Genomic DNA, 6,000 nt, shown 5'->3' on the forward strand with positions numbered 1-6,000 from the left:
GTCGTATCAAAAAAAAAATATCACACTGATGAAAATCCGTACAATCTCTTAAACTGCATTCACATAAATATCATAGAAGGATCAGCTGTTCACAACGTAAACAATACACTATGGATCATAATTTTTAATGGAATTATTCAATTGAGATCATTTATAACAACTGAATTTTATTTACATAGCAAAAGAAAGATTTTAATCTTTTAACTTAAACACATATTTTACCGTATTTGTAGCCTCAGCTTAATATTGTTGTCTGAAATAATTTCATTACAATAACTCAATTAAGTATATTCCAATCAAGGCAATTGATTGAATGTAAAGTAATTACCCAATTATGTCCACCTAACTTAAGGTTTCCAAGATAATTACCAGTATAATAACAATTGATTTATTTGCTTAGAATTCATTAAAAATAAATTATAATTTGAAAGGATTATTGATTGATAGAGTCGCTTATTTATTTATGAGTTTATTTTTACACGTAGAAATTGTATAAAGACGACAATTAATTTTCCAAAAATACACAACAAATAAATAGGTTAACAAACAATTTAATTGTAGAATGATTTTTAATTTACTATATTTATTGTATTAAGCGACAAAAATAATTGATTATATAGAATTAACAAATTAAAACAATACTTAATCTAAAAATAATACTTCAATATAACGAAAAGATTACACTCAATAGATTTTTTTTCTTATGTCCGTAAACCGGACGCCGTATCCGCCGCGGCACGTGATTTGAGTTAGCTAGCCGGTCGGCTTTGTACAAACTTACTCGCTTGAATACTAACGTTAAACAAACGATTTCCCTCGACATTGCTCTTTATATTAGTTAAAAATGATTCTTCGATGATATGCTTAGAATTATGATTTTATCTATACTTAGAAATAATATTATAAATATAAAAGTAGCTCTTGTTACCTCTTCATAATAAATTATAACGTATTAAAATTTGACATCGAGGTGACCTAACTCATGAATTGGGATCTAAATTATTGGATGGTTATTTGATTCAACTCAAAAGTTATACGTGTGTGTGATAAATTGTCGGTAACACATAATAATTTAATTATTAAGGTGGTCTCTGCCTCATACAACCAAAAGGCATAAGTCCAGAAGCAATTTCAAGTAAATTTTTATAATAATATGAAATTGAATTTTGAAAAGAATTAACAATATAACGTACTGTTGCATATTTTTTGCAAAATGGTGGAGTTAGCTCCAAATCCTACTCCTCAATGAGAGTTTACTTAAGTATAGGCTATTTGAAGACATTTTTTTTTCGATGGGATTAATATTTACTGAATAAATTCGGTGTTACTTGGTGGCAGGGTTTTGTGAAGGCCCGTCTGATTAGTAACCACTCACTTATCAAATATTTTTGGTGTAAGGAATAGTTAATGTTTCTTACAGCGCCAATATGATATACCTATCATCAGGTTGTCAATTTGCCTATAAGCCGACTTAGAATTTAAAAAAAAATGGAATGGCTTAGTAGTTATTGTAAATTAAACAAGCAGATAAACCTTACCTCTTTACTCATATGCATATAAATGTCATGTTGTGACTGACAACGACGTCATGTCAGTAGTTATGGCCGTGATTTGCAATTTGATTATATTATTAGTTGACACATGTACACAAATAACGGTAGTTGCTATTCAAAATAACGATTAAGCTTGCCTTCTCAGAGACAGGATTAGTTGTAGAGCAGGAAGTAGATTGTTACGTTATGTGACATTAGTTACATATTAATTAATATAAAAGTAAACATCGGTGAGTAATACGTTATGCTCATTCTAATTTTGAATTCTTTGGAAATATATATATTTTTTTAACTTTTTGTCAAAGGAGTTTATTTTTGTTCGGTTTTCTTTGCTCTTGTATATTGTGTGTGCATCTATATATATCGAATTGATATCGTACGTTATCATGTTTATATTGTATATAATTTTGATTTAAAACATTGGTAAAAAATAATTGACATCGATTTTTCGTTACTTTATTTATTAATATAAACATGGCTTAATATTTTAATATAAAGCTTTGAAACAATATTTGATAACTATTGAGAAATCTTAATGAAGAAGCTGTTTTCGAACAAGTACAGAAATAGATTTAAAAAAAATGTCCATATAAGAACACAAGTGTTACAAAATCAATGAACCTTAGAGAGAAGCTTGTTATGAATGTAACTTAAGACTTAAGTGGCTAGCTTATTGAACACGTGTGTCCAAGTTTTTAACATTATAGGCAGATGACATACAGATATTTAAAAATATATATTAAATATTGCTAGATATTGAATTGCGAATAAGACAACTTCGTAATAGTCCGAGTTTTTTTTTTATTTTATTTACTTTACAACATCCACGGGCTCACAGTTGCCCGTGCCTTTTTTTACATTCTATTTTTATAAATTGTGACGTTATAATATATTTTTACTGAACATCAGCAGATCTTTGCTAAACTTCGAGCTTGTCGTCTTCTTGGAAGACGTGGCCCACACTGACATTTTTTTTTTCTCAATTTAATAGTCCGAGTTTTATAGTCCGAGGTTAGACGATGTACTATAGACTTTTAATAACTATGGGATTTTAGTTAACTAGTTTAGTATGTTTGTTGATGTTCATATAAATTTATAATTTTAGTTGTATTTTAATATCATTCCAATGGTATATATTCTTCGTGGAATAATAATCTATATTCAATTCAATTTACTATAGGTAATGAAATATTATTATAATGTTAACATAAACAAGACAAAAAAATGTGTGTGTGTGCTAGATTAAAACATAAAATAAGATTATTAGTATACTTTTAATATATTATGTAATTTATGACACTGAATTTGCAGGCAATTGGATACAATGTCGAAATTTATAAAGCGAAACATTATTTTATTTTGCTTTGGACGAAAGAGACACATCCTTGTAGTTGTATTTAAAATAAAATATACATATATAACGTAAATTTAAAGAGCAATAATTAAAGAGCATTTGTTTTTTAAGCAAATTGTTATTTGTCTCGTTTTCTATAAACATACGTAAATATGTCTATGATTATATAATTCTATCAATATATAAATAAGATTGAAATTGACGTTTTTATTATTTAAAAAATACTAATATTCAATTTAGATTGTATATTACTTATTGCATATATATAGTTTATGTTGTTTAAAATAAATTGAGTACTCAAAATAAACGTTACATAAAACATTTGTCTATAAAGTACCAATAACAAATCTTAGCATGTTTGTAAACACTTCAAAGCGATTTACTCGTTTGCGCCAATACAGGTTGGATGGCAATAACCATGAATTAAAATGGCGTTTGGTAATAAAATAGGTTTATTTTGCCGGTCATTAATATATTCAGTGACAGAACAATTTCAAATGTTTGTTTTGTATTACCAACGCCAACACCAACATGCCAATGTAAACATACATCTATGTTATGACAATAAATTCTGTGTTTATTTTACGTTCAATATATATGCGAAAATATATTAATTAATGTCAATTAATTCATTATTATTATGAACTTGTTCATGATTTTATAAATTGCTTTAAGAAATTATGTAATAATTTTTAGTTCAAGCGGAACAATATCTAGAACAATAATACATACAATTTCGGTCGGCATGAGTTTGATTTATTAATAATTGTACATGCGTATTACCTGTTCACAAAAAGTATCCCGTTGAATAGAAGATTTTCTTATAAATATCGTTACATTTTAAATTTACAATGATAATAACGCACAAATGCCACATTACAGTTAAATTCACATTTAATTCTAACCAAAATGGTCATAAGAAATGAACGTATTCAGGCACTTCTGACGTTTTTGGGCGTAGTTTAATCAACTCAAATTAGCGAAATGGATTTGTCGCGGTGAGACACCTTAATATAATAGGATTATTAATTAATTTACATTTTCTATTTAATATATTGAGAAGAACTCTTTGTACATTAAATGGAGATGTGTCAAAGAAATGCCATAAGCATATAGGTGTACAGGTGTACAGTTATATATTATGTGTGTTAAAGAAATAATGTAGGCCAGAGAGGCATATATGTAAACAAATATATTGTAACAGCCGGTAATATTTACTTTTTGGTAGGGTTTCGTGCACAGAAGACTTGCAAGTCTTTCTGGGTTGATACCACCCAATCATCATGTCATTCTACCGCGAGTAACAATACTTAGCATTATTGAGTCCCAGTTTCAAGGTTGAACTAGTTTACCTATAGCAACAAGGCACATAACGTCTTAGTTCCCAAGGTTGCTGGCGTATTGACGATGTAAGAAATGGTTAATATTTCTTACAGCTCCGATGTCTATAAGCGGCAGTGACCATACCAACAGGTGGCTCGTTTGCTCGTCCACCTAACAATATAATAAGAAATATGTACACAGTATGATATAAGCGCATTGTGACGTCATGTTTGCACTCACTAGGTACTTTTTCTCATAGCTATGTCTAATTCAATTAATATGTCCTGGATTTTAATAAATATACTCGTATCGTGTATTCGTATTAGTTGAAGATTTTTTTTTTACAAATAATTTTAAGGAAATATTTATATATATATATTTTTTTAATTTAATGTAATAACAGGCAGTAAAAATGACCAACAAATGTAGCGGAGCTAAATCGTTAAATGTTTATAACATAATTGTCTATGTTGCCATTATAATTGTGTCGTACAAAAAACATTACGTTCCAAAGGCCATCAAAATCGTATTTAGAGTGCAAATTGCTCAAACTTTCTCTGTAGCGGTTGTCTAAATTTATAACAAATTATTAAAACACGCACGAGTTGATAAATGATTGTGCCTAATATGCTTTCACTTGTTCTTAATATCACACGTTTTACACTTTCATTAAATCTATCGCATTTCACATTTAAATAAAAATGGCGGCCATTCAATTGGTGCAACACATCGAGTTTTAATAGAAAAATTGGATGATTACTTAAGTCAATGAGTGTGCGTAGAAACACAGGTGCGATCGAAGGATGGCAAATCCGACCGGAATGGAAAGAGTTCAGGGGCAGGACCAATGGGTTTACGTGCTTTCCAAGATAAACTTCAGACTGCTACTGAGAATAATTATAGAAAAATCCCAATGACTATTCTTAGTCCAAGCTTCAGGCATTATATACTAGACGTACGAGGCAGTCGTTAAGGTAGTTAAGTTCCTCCAGGAAAATCGGATGATGTTGTGTTGTTAATATGCGTTAGTGACAAGAGTTTCTGTAATTACCTCTTATTGTAAGCATTTGTCGAGAATCGTGTTTCCGTTTGAAGCGGTACACATCAAAGGACTCATGTGTTTCGCTTTGCGTACGTTTGCTCGGTTAAACTTATATTAATATTTTACGGACACAATGAAATTATTTTTTAAATAAATGCTAAGTTTTAACCACAATATTGACAACTATTTTGCGGCAAACGCACTTTTTAATTTACTCCCCATCAGTCAACGTGGTTTTCTGTAAGAAGTAACTGTAACTTCGCATCTCACTCGTGATGTATTACAAATTCACATGTTTGCTATCTAAAATTGATGCTATACGCATTGCACCTTTAAATTTTATATAAATATTATTGTCACTATATAGTCAGGCTAAAGCCTCCTCTCCTCTTGACGTGAAGACTTTATTCTCCGACGCTTTTCTAATTCGGGTTAGTGACACTTGCTGATTATTCTAAAAATTTTGTTTACCGCTGATCACGCGATAAAATATAAATAAAAATTAAGTACATGAAAACTTTACTTGCCTTTTTCCGCTGAAAAAAAACGCTTTTACGCGTTTCCCCATGTGAAGTGAGTGATGTGGGATTCGCCGATGAGGAGTACACGCACCAGAATACCCACTAAAAAACCAGCGGTGACCACTTTGTCTCTTCGGGGGACATCACACATACACATCACGCTAAACTGCACTCGCCTGGGTTTAAGCCCGAAGTATTATTTTTTTC

Source organism: Vanessa tameamea, chromosome 11, assembly GCF_037043105.1.
Source record: "Vanessa tameamea isolate UH-Manoa-2023 chromosome 11, ilVanTame1 primary haplotype, whole genome shotgun sequence".
NCBI classification, from domain to species: Eukaryota; Metazoa; Arthropoda; class Insecta; order Lepidoptera; family Nymphalidae; genus Vanessa; species Vanessa tameamea.